Source organism: Anastrepha ludens, chromosome 5 (genome assembly GCF_028408465.1).
Source record: "Anastrepha ludens isolate Willacy chromosome 5, idAnaLude1.1, whole genome shotgun sequence".
In the NCBI taxonomy this organism is placed as follows: domain Eukaryota; kingdom Metazoa; phylum Arthropoda; class Insecta; order Diptera; family Tephritidae; genus Anastrepha; species Anastrepha ludens.
This window is the reverse complement of record NC_071501.1, coordinates 50,787,721-50,802,464: the sequence shown is the minus strand read 5'-3', so window position 1 is coordinate 50,802,464 and position 14,744 is coordinate 50,787,721. Positions and strand designations below refer to the sequence as shown.

At 40.0% G+C, this 14,744-nt stretch overlaps 1 protein-coding gene across 4 annotated transcripts in view; it reads right to left on the bottom strand.

Moving 5' to 3' along the window:
- The window catches only part of LOC128865277 (dual oxidase), an 80,444-nt gene extending 67,092 nt beyond the window's left edge, over positions 1-13,352 (bottom strand). For 3 of the 4 annotated variants that reach the window (XM_054105441.1, XM_054105439.1, XM_054105438.1), the window contains exon 1: positions 13,183-13,339. The gene's annotated coding sequence lies outside the window, so the exon portion shown is untranslated. Of the gene's footprint in view, positions 1-13,182 lie in introns of all 4 variants that reach the window. The other variant, XM_054105442.1, reaches the window with a different exon arrangement.
- Between the last annotated feature and the right edge of the window lie 1,392 nt (positions 13,353-14,744).

Below are 14,744 nucleotides of genomic sequence, written 5' to 3'. Positions count from 1 at the left end.
TGCCGACGGACGACCGCTATTAGAAAAATGTTTTTCTTAATTTTGAAAATATTACAAAATATTTTTAATAAATTATTGTATTTTTTTTTATTTATTTGACAAAAACCATTAATTTTAAGTCAGCCCCAATGAATGATGGTTTGTATCTAAGAACATTTACAAACAAATCTTACAATACAGAAGCAACTAGCCGAACAAACTACTTTTGGTCTCTTTCATTTGTGCCGTTCGACATATTTGTTTTCGTTTATATTCCATTTCGGTGCATATTTGTTAGAAAAACTTTTTTTATATCAAATCTATCAAACGCATTTTTGAGCTTCAAGACACACAAATTGATCTAAGTTGATATCTGCAATACTTTTTATTTGAGAACATGCGAGATTGCTTTTTTTACGTGGAAACTCTTCTTCATATGAGAATACGTCATTCTGAAACCCTATACGTACTTTTCCCTTTCTCATCAGAAATTCATCTGTGCAGCGTTAGGAATTGTTACGGTTATTGCTGGCCGATAGAATTTCGCTAGTCTTCAACGAATTCCTTTTTCTCCCACTTTCTGAGAAATTCGTTAATGTGGTCTTTTGTAAGTCCACCGAAAAACTCAGGACCAAGTAGAGACATGTTGTTCTTTTTTTAGCTAGATGATCAGCCCAGCTATTTCATATCCCTCATGTCCAGAAACCCAACCTAGTAATACTGTGTTGAAGTTCTCTAACGCGTTAAAAAGGTTCAGACCGACATTTACTATTTTCCAAGTGATTACAGTTGGTAGAAGGGCTTTCAAAGCCGCTTGACTGGATAAAAGTATTTAAATATGGGCTCCTCTTATTTTGCTGCGAAGACGTACCCCCACACATATCTCAACGGCATTTATTCCTACCTGGAAGATTGTTGGGTAAAAACCCATTGGAATCGATTTTTTGAATTTGGGCCCATCAATTCTCGTCTTCTAATTTCGACCCATTAGTAAGCCATACCTACCTTGTCATGTCGGTCTCCTTGCCGCGGGGATGAGGCTTAAGTGGCGAGTTAACCCCATTCTATGGAGATTAACTTACCACGAACTAAGAGGGCAGCTCCATATAGGAATTGGGTATCCACTCAACCGCGGAACGGCGGAATTGGTGGCCACCCAAGTACTATGTGGAGAGTACCGTACCGACAACCTGGCAGGAGGTATAAAATGCATTTTCTTACAATGTGGAGGCTTAACAAGGATCTTTCTGCACGAGGTAACCCACTTCTGGGAAATCCTCCCGTCGAGCAATCGACGGCTCGGGCATCGGATGTGCAGGCCCGAACCCCACACTCCCCTATGACCGGAACTGACACCCAGGGTTCCGGAGGAAGCGAACTACTAGTGGTGAAACATGGCACATTGGCTATGCCAATGGAGAGCCGAGTGAGTGTGAGTGATACACCGCCGTCGAAACGATCTGAAGCAACTGAACAAGTTGTGGAGGATGTGGAGATGGCGGACAATCTCTCAGTAGACTCAGACGGATCTCTGGTACCGAGTAAGTCTTTGACAACGGTTAAACCTGGTGCGAATCAGGTAAGTACCGGTAAAAAGACCGAAGTTATTGGAGATTCGAACGCAGGTGTTGGTCTAACCGCAAGGCAGATCAAACGAAGGAGACAGAAGGCGAGGCAAGCCGAAGCACTAGCTAAGGCAAGGACTCAAGCTCCGTCAACTTCGACACCTGTAACGGAAACGGGAAAGCGTGGCAGAACAGAGGATTCCTCTGTAGCGCTGCGCTCTTCCGGAAACGAAACGGGGTCTGTGCCAACGACCGGGAAGAGGAGAAAGGCAAAGAAGAGGAAAGTCGAGAGACGGAATTCGGAAATGCCTGCATCCTCGACCCAATCCAAGGCAGACAAACCTTTGCCTGACAAGGCAGAGGCTAAGGGACCTCAAATGTCGAATGACACTCTTCCGTCAACGTCTGGCGAATCATTCGCGAGAATGGCAGCAAAGGCAATGACGGTGGAGATACATACCGACAAACAAGATGGTCTACTGTCCAAAGGGCAACAAGACTATCTTGACAGCTATCTTTGGAAAGCTATCGGTGAGTCGAAAGACGCGCCGACGTTCGAGGGGAAAAGCGTGGTAGACGGCATCGTAAAGGTGCACTGTTCCAATGCTTTTTCCCGAGAATGGCTAGAAAAAGTTATAGCAAAGATTCCAGCCTGCGAAAACAGCAAGTTTATTCTTGTTGAGAGTAGCAAGGAAAGGCTGGTACGAGCGAGTGTCTGGATTCCGGGTCCTTCCTGTAATTCAGCAGAACTCCTCAAACGCATCCGTGTTCAGAATAAGGATCTTGACACGACTCTCTGGAGAGTATACTCGTGCACCAGGCAGAAATCCGCTACCACTTCGGAGGCGGGTTCCCACCTGGTACTGGGTATCGATCTTGGGTCCCTCAAGGTGCTTAAGTCGAAGTACGGTTGCCGTCCTCACCTACATCTGGGGCGGATCCAGTTCCGCGTCCAGGATAAGGTGGAGGACAAAGCGTAAATATACTCAGTCTCATGACTGAAGTAATATTTACACAGATTAATCTGCAGCACAGCAAAGCGTCTACGGCTCTCTTGTGCCGTAGGCATGCAAAACTGCAAACAAACCCACACATAATACTTATACAAGAACCATGGGTATGTCACAAGCGTATCTGTGGTCTAAGTGCTATGTCGTGGGGACAAATACTTCATTGTGAAGGGAATGTGAGACCGCGGGCATGTATTATCATGCCGAGGTTGATCGAACACACGATGTTAAAAGAGCTATGCTCTGGAGATATCGTTGCTGCAAAAATAAAGTACTGGAAAAGTGGGAACAGTGTCGAAGCTATCATAGTTTCGGCCTACCTACCCTATGACTCTGTACAGCCACCTCCTTCGAGGGAGCTAAGAGAAGTGGTCAAGTACGCAGAATCCAATAATCTGGGGCTAATAGTGGGCTGTGACGCAAATTCACAGAACATTGTGTGGGGAAGCAGCAAATGCAACCCCAGAGGTCTCAAGTTACTGGATTTTATCCTGTCATCCGATTTGGTCATCCAAAACACTGGTAACAAACCAACTTTTGTGACCAGAAGGAGACAAGAGGTGATTGATTTAACACTTACCAATAGGTCAGTTGGAAATCAAATCAACCGATGGCGAGTTTTGGAAGAGGACTCTCTTTCTGATCATCGTCTTATCGAATTCCGACTGGGAATTGACACAATATCAATACCTTCCGGTAGGAATCCTCGAAATGTGGACTGGGACAGGTATGGTGAGCTTGTAACAGAGCGATTACCAAACCTGAAAAAACTCAAATCAGCAGAAATGATTGAAGATGCTACTAAGAAATTAGAAGGTACTTTAATCAACTGCTTTGAGGAACTGTGTCCACTCAGGCAAAGCAGACAGGGGAAAGCGGTTCCTTGGTGGAACCCTGAACTGTCGAAGCTTCGTGTACGGTCCAGGAAACTTCTTAATAAGGCCTTGAAGACCAAAACAGAAGAGGACTGGGCCAATCATCGACTTACACAGAGAGAATATAAGAAAAAAGTACGGCAAGCCAAACTTGAATCCTATAGAAATTTCTGCAGTAACGTCGAAGAAATGAGGGAAACAGCGAGACTTTGTAAGGTCCTTCATTTAGACCGCTCAGTAAGGCTGGATTCCATTCGAAAACCTGATGGTTCATACACCATTTCCAAATCGGAAACGTTTAATGCTCTACTCGAAACCCATTTTCCGGGTAGTAGAACTCTCTCTGAAGCTGAGAGTGGCATGAACAATGACGGTGGCAACGGTGGAACCTCTAGGTACAGCTGGTATATTGCTAGTCGGATAGTGACAAGGGAATCGATAAGGTTTTCCTTATCTTCCTTTGACAACTTTAAGTCCCCTGGACCTGACGGAATATATCCAGTAATGCTTAAAAAAGGAGGAGACAGGCTGATTGAGGCCCTGAAAAGGATCTTCACAGCCTGTCTTGCATTTGGTTATATACCATCCCAATGGCGACGCGTAAGAGTAGTATTTATTCCAAAACCAGGAAAAGATGACTATTCCCTAGCAAAAAGTTTCAGACCAATCAGTTTGACATCGTTCATGTTGAAAAGTCTGGAACGAGTGGTGGAGAAACATATTCGAGTGGGGGTATTGCCGAGAAGTCCACTTAGTAGAAATCAACACGCTTACCAGAGTGGAAAATCATGTGAATCAGCCTTACACGATCTTGTTAGCAAGATTGAAGCTGGGCTGGAAGCTGACGAATACACAATGGGCGTGTTCGTGGACATTGAGGGGGCTTTTGATAATGCCACTTTCGGCTCGATATGTTCTTCTGCCGAACGACACGGAGTTAATCAAGCCATTATAAAATGGATATACTCCATGCTCTCTGAGAGGCTGTTAACCGCTGGTGGGAGCGACGACGAGCAAATCACAGTCAGGGCCAAGCAAGGATGTCCCCAAGGGGGTGTTCTTTCTCCGCTGCTGTGGTGCTTCGTCGTAGACTCCCTATTAGCGGAGATGCAGGAACTCGGCTTTCACGTCCAAGCATATGCGGACGACGTCTGTGCGCTAACATCGGATAAATCCTTAAGGAGGCTTTGCACGAAAGTACAGAGTATCCTTGACAAAATCGATGATTGGTGCATGAGACAAGGTCTTTCCGTTAATCCGAACAAAACAACCATAGTCTTGTTTACGAGAAAACGGAAATTGGATGGACTCAGTCTTCCAACACTGAAAGGTGTGACACTTGGTCTTTCCAACGAAGTTAAATATCTAGGAGTAATCTTGGATAAGAAGCTGACCTGGGAGACACACGTTTCACTGAAGGTGAATCGTGCATTGAAGATTTTTCAGCAATGCCGTAGAGCCTTTGGCAAAACTTGGGGTCTGAAACCTGCTGTGGTCCTATGGATATACACGGCACTTATCAGACCAATCATCACTTACGCTTCTGTGGTCTGGTGGCGACGGAGCATGGTTAAGTCCACAATCCGGGAACTATACAGGCTGCAAAGAAGTGTATGTTTATGCATCACGGGTGCCATGAGTACAACCTCTGGTGATGCCCTAAATGCTATGCTTAATTTGCTCCCCCTGGATCTTAAGATACAACAGGAAGCAATAAAAGCAATGTGTAGACTCCATAAATATGGTTTCTGGCACGAAGATGGAACTTCGGGACACAGAGAAATCTTTAAGTTGCTGTCGGAGCAGTATCCACTGTTTTTGGCACCTAAAGATGACCTGATACCCACAGTTTCGTTCGGAAGGAAATTTGATGTCAGATTTCCATTGCGTGAGCAATGGAGCAATCCAGAATGCATGCAGGGAGGTTTGACGGATATTTTCTTTACCGATGGGTCCAAGACTGAAATAGGGTCTGGAGCCGGATGGTACTTAAACGATAGTAATAAGTATCACTATGCTATGGGGGGAATGGCAACTGTTTTTCAAACAGAAGTTTTTGCCATCCTAAAAGTAGCCGAATGGATAATCGAGAGGAGATGGAGCGGGAAACAGATTGGAGTCTTCAGTGACAGTCAGGCTGCATTAAAGGCCCTGGAGAACGCGAAGCAAACCTCGAAGATTGTTCAAGAATGTAAGAAGAAGCTTAATTCTGTCGCAAGACAAAACAGGCTTGTACTTATATGGGTTCCGGGACACTCCGGTGTTCAAGGAAACGAAATTGCCGACGAATTGGCCAACCGTGGATCAGCGGTGCCCCCACAAGGGCCAGAGCCAATAATCGGAATCAGTCCCGCAGGAATCAAGAACTGGATCAACGACTATGTAGGCAATCTACATAAAGAGCGATGGTCCGGTCTAGAACGCTGCAGAACTGCAAAGTGTTTTGTGACAAGTCCGAACAGAAAACTGTCAAACTTTCTACTAAAACTTAGAAGGAAAGACATTCGGTTGATGGTCGGCATCATTACAGGACACAACCCATGGGGTCAGCATATGACCACCATTGGAATCATCGAGGACCCGGTATGCCTGTCCTGCTTGGAGGAGGCGGATAGCACTGAGCACTTTCTCTGTGAGTGTCCTGCCTTTGCTAGAGCGCGACTACGGGTATTGGGTTCCGATGTCATGGGAATGAGTAATATTCGTTCTCTAAAACTGGAGGATATTTACAGATTCGCCAAAGAATCTGGAAAATTCTCACAGGACTAACTATCTCTATCTCTGTCTCTATTCTTTCCTATCTCTTTCTCTGATACTTTTCTCCCTCCCTCCTTAACTATCTACCCCCTTTCCAGAGCTTTAAATACAATGGGCTTTTTAGCCTGAGTGTTTTAGGAGCCACCAAATCTCCTGGTGCTCCTTGGCTCGACCTCTTCAAATTCAATTCAAGCCATACCTAGCAGAGCTATGTATATAAACTGTCTTCGTTTACAGATTTTATAATAATAAGAGAAAATGCCCGAATTTTCATAAATATGAGAAAATGTTTGAAATATGGAGCGAATGCAGGCATAGCAGAACTACAACTTGCTTCTATTAGCTTTACTTTAAAAGGTTGAATTTTCCATGTTTAGTGTAATTTTATTTATATGTTACTTTCTATCATTAATGGGATTAGAAACTGGTCACAGCTGTGCCAAAAATATATGGCAATGTTGCCGCCTTATCATTTCACTTTAGTGCTGTGAATTGTCCTATTATTGCGGTAAAAATGTGATAATTTTTATGACGGTAGCTTCACAATAATCAGCTTTTTGTTATCCATTTTTTTTTTAAGTTTTTTGTGGTAAAAAGCCAAAGGCATTTGAGAAAGTATATTTTATTTTAATTTTGTGTTATTCGTATCATAATTTGTTTATGTCTGAGAAAAAGCAAAAATTGCAGTGCGATAAAAATGCCTTGAAAATATGTATTTGCATATAACGTCTATATCAAAGCTTCAATTCAAGAAATTGCAAAAGGTATGAATAAAACGAGCAATATTTCTCCCCATATATTAAGCATGGCTGACCTTAAGGAATACATAAACTTGGACTAGTTATGGGCTTAGTAGATAGTTCATTACATTTTCCATACCAGCAAAAATACTACCTAAATATGTCTTTTTGTTTGTTGCATTTGTATTTGCATCCAAAGAAGGCCTCTAAATGATGGATTATTTATTGTCAAATGAGCAATAAAAATGTTTTTGTGGCGAGCTTGGTGACGTTCCAAATTCACAACACGTTTGAGCCACAAAAAATTAGAAAATATGCACATATTTATACATACATACACTTATAAGTTGGAATGCAGTGGCGACATACATACATATATAAATCAACATATAAAAACAATGACAAATACTAAAAAAATTTACGTATTTTTAGCGAAAATTAAGCATTATAAATAGTGAAAAAAATTAGCAATGTTTCACAAAGGTAGTCGTCATTCATGTGCGTAGGTATGTATGACATGTATGAATCTGGCATTTTAAAGTCTCTGTGAAAATCTATGACTCGTGAATTATGCTTTTGAGATCATTAAGAATATACTTATCTGATGAAATTTATACCTACAAAATAATTATCTAGTTAGGGCCTTTCAAACGAGATGCCTAGATGTCAGTAGAGAGTAATTTCTAAACGCTAACTTTTTTGTGTCACCTTTAAGATTTTTTAAATAGGCATTTGTAAAATTTTGTACACCTTTTTATTGGGGAGGATTTTTAAGTGGCGGGTCTCAAACCCAGCGCATAACTAGCTATCCTGGGATGCTTCGCTTTCTCACGTTGGCTCACTCCCGAACGGGTGTTCAGAAGCTACCCAGAGAATACTTGGGCTAATCCCGGATGTTGTGAGCTGCTTGAACCATATGTAGAAGAATCGTCCTGGCCATCTAGATTCTGTGCAAGATTTTTGGACATTTACACGTTGGCAACGGCGAATATCGCAGGCGATAGAACGATGAGCTGTATCAGCTTTACGACGACATAGACATAGAGATCCAGCGGCTACGCTGGCTGAGTCATGTCGTCTGATACAAACGTTCCGGCTTTGAAAGTATTTGATGCGGTACCAGCTGGTGGTAGCAGAGGAAGGGGAAGGCCTCCTTCGCGTTGGAAATATCAGGTGGAGAAAGGCTTGGCTTCACTTGGTGTGTCCACCTGGCACCGGTTAACTCGGGCAAAATCGCCGGTTATCGCGCCAATTAAGAAGAAGAAGAGGTTGTGAAATTTTACACGATAAAACAACGCATTAAAATTATTGAAACTTATTATGAAAATGATCGATCTTTAAGAAAGCATAGCACAAAATTTGATTTTTTTGTGGAAATTGTCGTGCGCATAATTAAAATTTCAAAAATACTAATTTTGACTCTTTCAACTGTCAAATTACTGAAATGGATTGGAAGTCAACTTTCTATGCTAAAAATGTTTCGAAACGTTTTGAAGTGTTCTTGCATAAGTTGTTTGAAATATTTAGCCGGAATCTCTCTATACATAAATTATCCTGAAGAAACAAATATTTTAAGCTCTGGGAGGAAACTACAAATATTGCCTTTAAAGATACATAGATTATATAAATTTTTGTGTAATAAATATATGTCTCGGTGCGAAATAGAGTTAAAAGGAAACCCAAAAAATTTCTGGAAATACATCAATTTGAAAAAGGGATGTTCTAAGATTTCAACCAGAGTGAAATTTAATGGCACTTTTTCAGAGAGTTTGGCTGACACCGTAAACCTTTTTGCTGACTTTTTCAAATCCAATTTGTTGTGGACTCAGAAAACACCAACTATGACACAAAACCATAGACTTTGGCTTGTTGTCGTTATCTGAACAGGATATTATCAGTGGTATGTCATCTTTACCATTCTTCTTGAAAAAAGACATTGATGGAGTATCTACTTAAAAACCGTAAATGTTTAAGAGTAAGTTTCAAGTTGACACAGCAAACACCGATTTTTCAAAAGCAGTTGACATGGTCTCGTACAAAATTATCCTCTGAAAACTTGAAAATCTAGGCTTCCACTCGGCCGGATATAAATCCGGGTCGTTCCGGTTACGTAGAACCGACTATCGTGGGAACGATTTTTGATTCGTCTTTTACGTTCATTATCTATATTAACTATTATTCTGAAGGCATATGCCAACTTAGCTTTTTTGCAACGCTATGCTAGTGATTTAAAGATCCATGCACCAGAAAAGTCTTATATAATGCTTTGGTCCGTTCGAAGTTGCCGAACTACCTTCAACATCGAAATCTCGACCTTCTCAACAATTAGGCATTCATGAATCGACTCTTTGGCGGATTTTACCTGCAGACTTGCTCATGGTGCACAATTAAATGATGTAATTTTTCACATACAACTGTTAAGAGCAGTATTTTGAATAAAAATAGTGAAACGTGAGAGAATTTAAATTTTTACATTTTTTATTTTAAAAGTTTTATTTCAAAACAACATCTAGACGCGTCTTTAGAACAACCCTTTATGCAAATAAATGGAATTGTAGGTGAATCGTTTAAATACTTAATTCTTATTGGTACACTTTATGCGGCCGCCCTAGCCTATAGTTTTGCATCTCATAGGCCGAAGGTTCGATTTTTTATCATCGACATTGAAAAAGCACTTTGTATACAATAAATAGGCTGATAAATACAAAGGTAATCTGTGCCAAATTATTTTCTTCAATTTTAGTGTGCATAAATTGTGTTTGTTAAAATTATTTCTGATTTTTTTCTACATCCGTTATTCAAATCAATACAATCACTACATCTTTGGTTAATCAAGGGATGTTCGGTAAATACAAACCAACACACAGTAACACATCAACACGGCCAAAATCATGTTATTCATTTTTCATAACAAATCGCGCTTATGTTCAACCGAAATTGCTCAATTTCGCAATGATTTTTCTTCAAAAATTTCACATCTAAAAAAAACTTTTGTAATTACAGTAAAATACCCGTTGGCCAACTTTGATTGCGAATCTATTGAGGCACTTGGCTGTAATGATGTGGTAAATCATAGAAGGTTCAAAAAATGAAAAATGTATTTTTAATATTGCATTAACCTTTGAAAAGTGGGTGGGATGGCAAAATAAATAAATTTGAACCAGCAAATGATCACCGCAAATAATGCAAGACCACTGTAACAATGGCAAATATTTAGCTCTTGGGAGTGAAGTGTGAAACTAATTTTAAATCACATATTTCAAGCATACCCACTGAGTTCGAAAGATGTAATGTTGTTTTTTTTGTCGAGACAACAAGCAAGTGCAGCACTCAGACATTGAGTGAGTCCATTGTACTTTACTTGGATTCCCTTTTAATTTTCTTTAAATCTACCCGATCTCCGAAGAAATCTGAGTAGATCAGAAAGTACTCAACCGTCTCATCCTTCTCTTCACAAACTGGGCAGAGTACACTGTCTGAGATGCCCACTCTTTCCATGTGCTTCGCCCACAGAAAGTGGCCCGTCATCAGTCCAACCAGCCGTCTGCACTCCCCTCTGCTTAATGACAGGAGGGTTTGCGACAGTCGATCGGATATGGCAGGTAACATCAGTTTAGTCCATCTGCAGCCTCTCTGAGTCTGCCAAGCTCGCTTGTGCGTATATTTTTACCGAGAAAAATTCATGTTTACCCATCAAATATTCTTGAATACATGTCAATAAAAAAATATACCAAAAAGCCGAATTTAGACCTTAATCCTTTGGATTACTGGGAATGGACACTAGTTGAGCGTGAAACCAATAAGCATCCTCATAACACCATTTCTTCCCTGAAGGCTGCAATTAATACCGTTATGGTCATTATGAATAAGAAGCATTTGATTTGGGCATGCAATCGTTGCCGGACCCGGATCGAGGAAGAGCTAATGGAAATTTTATTGACTGATTTTATAGGTATACCTATAATAAGTTAGCTAATAAAGCTGATTAGTTTTACTATCAAGTCATTCGCAAATACCTTTCGCCCCTGTATATAATTGGCGCTTACACACTTGTTTGGCAGAGTTGCTGCTCCTATTTTGTGGTGTGTGGCTTAATGTTTTCCACAAATGGAGGGGCTTTTTCTTTTTGGTAAAAATACACTCGGAGGTTTGCCCTTGTCTGCCGAGGGGCTACCAATATTATAAAAAATATTTTTCTATAAATTGGTGTTTCGTGCCCGCGTTTTAGCACCACCAAACCACCTTGTCACGAAGTTCAGAAAGAAAGTGAAGGTAGTAATGTTGATGTAATTAGGGCTTCAGGAATTCGATGAAGGCGTTAGATTGAGGCAGAAATACCAGAAAGCAACTACCATAACTCACTCAAAACACTTTATTGACATGCACTACTTTCAATACAGCAGCAGTTTAGCTTGAGTTCCGTGCGAAATTTCACAACAAAGGTTGGATGATTTTCAGCTCTAATCAATTTTTACGGATTTCTAAAAACTTTCTATGGTGATATAGCAAATAAATGCAGGGGCATATGCACTTTGAAGCCGATGATTATTTACAACTTCTGTACGAAAAGCCATTACTTTTTTTTTTAGATTTCACACATAATCTATAAATAGCTTTTCAAAGTCACGTTAGAATATTTTTTCGTGTTCATTTTTTTATTGCTTTTATACTTTTTATTTGTAATTGATTGTACATAAGTATAAGTATGTACAAATGTATGTTTGTACATAAGTATAAGTATGTACTTATGTATGTACACCTTTCATTTGCATAATTGTTAAGTTTTTTTGTTTTCTTTTTATTTTCCGCAGCTAACTATTCTTAACTCATTTCATTTCGTTTTTCTCTCTTGTCTTACTTCCAAAACGCGTTATTACTTATAATTTCTTCTCACCGCAACTTCCGACACAATTTTTTACGCAATGATTGTTTGTTGCCGAAGAAACTAAATAAAAAACCACAACTTTATGATTTTTTAATTATATTTTTAAGCACTTGCTGATTTTTGTAGTGAATAACTTTGAGGGGGTATGGCAAGTCTTTGCAACGAAAAAATGTTGAAGGAAAAATCAAAAAAGTTATGCAAGCATAATGAAGTAAATATTAAAAAAAGTTTGCAAACACGCAAGCGCAGCGTTCATCGTTCAGCTAAGCTGGGTTGCTAGCTGGGCAAGCGCAGCGAGGGACCAACGACCCGCAAAGTAAACCAATACTAACACAAACACACACATGTGTAAAAATTGCACTCATGGCAAGCGAACAGGAAAGACGCACAAAGAGAAAATTGGTGTCTTCATTTGTGTACAGAAAAATTAAATAAAGCTACTCAACAGCTGCTTTTCAAGTTTTAGGAAGTTCGAGAGGGTGTTAGGTAGTAGCGGGGGTGAGCACGCATATTTGAGTTTTTTTTTTTTTTTGCGGTATGGTTGACAAAGCGAAAAAGCAAAAACTGCTCTCACTCAATTCGGCTGCTACCTTTTCATGCAGATTCGTCAAACAAGCGGTTCAATATGTATTTTACGAACATTCAAATGATTGAACGAAGAAGAGACATCGACGAAACGATAAGAAATTGAAATTAATTTTTATTTATTTGAATTAAATGGGCCAATTGAATTTAAATTCATTTTATTGTTTTTTATTTAATTTAATTTAATTTATTTAATTTAATTTAATATTATTTTATTTCATTGTATTTAATTCAATATTAATTAAGTTTTACATTATCCAGGTAAGATAAAATTAGAAAAGCGTACAGCGAAATCACAAAGCATTTTGCTCTAAGTTGTATAAGGAAGTAAGCTCTTCAATATATTGAACACTCATTTATGTATACGCGTGCATAGTAATATTGTGTATTGGCAGACGGCACGAAGCACGTATCAACGCCAACACTATAAAATCGATGCTCTTTTTAAGCTTGAACCTCCTATGAATTGTTCCAAATTTAAAATGAAGTAGAGGAAAAGCACGACTACGGTTATTGAGTTGGCGGGCATGTCGTGCTCTTCAAATTCGCTGGTACGCAGTCACGGCCTCATCCAAAGTCTTGGTTTCACAGCTACAATCAATGCGCATAGCTAAAAATATCTACACGTATTGCATTGAAAGTAATATTTTTCCTTTTTCTTATGTTTTTGTTGTTTTGCATATTATAGAGCATATTACGATCCCTGTGCTTCACAAAACTTTTATATGTTCATTCACCGCTAATATCGCACAACAATATCCGTAATACTCATACGCGCACACTCACTTCTCATTTCAGCGAAAGCAATAACAAAAATATGCGAAATAAACTCTTAGGGTTATTGCTATTTTCACTTCACTTTTACTCCACACGATTTTACCGATAATCCCAAAACCGTCCACATTCGCCAAGAGTCCGTCGAGCACTGAAAATCGCTTTGAGCCATGACTACGTTTTGAGCCATAAGCACGACGAACAACGAGCAGTCAAGTTGTGCCAAGCAAGTGCCAAACAAACAACGACCACCACTGCACATCAGCTTCAAAGGCCAGTGCAGACAAAGGCGAGGGTGAGCAGGCGCGAAGACATAGTTTTTGTCGTCGTCGTCTCCAACCTGAATACTCGTAGTGCGCTAACTTGCTCTACCACTTGAGTGTTAACATACATACTTACTTTGTTATTCATGTTGTTGCCGACTTAAGTTAGTATTATTGTTATTGTTGCTTTTATGCACTGGTACATAGCTCTGCTGCTGTTGTTAACAGCTGAGTTCGTACATACATGTGTATGCTTACGTATGTGTCTGGTGGAACCGGTGCTGGAGCTACCAGCTGCTAGTCGTCGTTGTTGTAGCCTGATTCCGCTTGTTGGCTACTTTTTGTTTCTTATTGCCGCCAATGTTGTCGCTAGTACAATTGTTGCTGGTGCTATGTTATGTTGGTATTGTTGTTTTCTGACTGCCAACTCTTTTGTTGTGGTTGCTAGCTTACGTTTTTTTCATATTTTTTTGTTTTTTGTTTTGGGGCCTACGTTGACGGTATTTTTCATTTCATATTTGTATTCGTTTCATTTTGCATTCCTTGTCGCTTTTACCTGCATCATTATTGTCATTGTTGCGCACAATAGTTGTTGCTAATGTAAATGTTAAATTTGGTAGTAACTTTTTGTGCTTATTTTCTTGAGTTTATTTTATTTTACTTTTGTTTGGTAATCATTGCTTTGCGCTGTGTTATATTGCAGTTTTATTTTTTATTTACTTCGGCACAATCAACCGCCACGAACAGCAGCAGCTCCGACGTCACTTTCTTGCTATTTGCTTCGTGTCTCGTTGGCATTTACCACAGACAGTGCAGTGCAATAAAATTGGTGTTATGTATCGTACTAAAAGTCAATGGAGAGCTCTTTTTGTGTGGCAAATTGCAGAATTGGATGTTGGCGAAGTTCGGGTTTAGTTGGATGACGCTACTTACCTACTTGTGTTTTGAACAGGATTTCGTATGCCGAATCGTTGAAAATGTTGCAGAACGCCTTTGGCGAGTGTGCTTTATCAAGCAACACGGGTCTACGAGTGGTATAAAGCTTTTGCAGAGGGCCGAGAAGTCGTGGAAGTCGTCAACGTCTTCAACGGACGAAAACGTCGACAAAGTCAAAGAAATGGAAGTCAAGACTGGAAAACCATAATTTAAGTTTGAAGGAAGTAGCTCGTGACTTTAGCGTGCCTCACGAGAGTTGAATTTCTTTCAAAAAATTCATCGGAAGAAGGTGGCTAAAGACATGGTTGAGCAAGTGAATTCGGCTCCAACGTATATCCAGCTCATCATAACAGGTGATGAGACGTGGATATATGA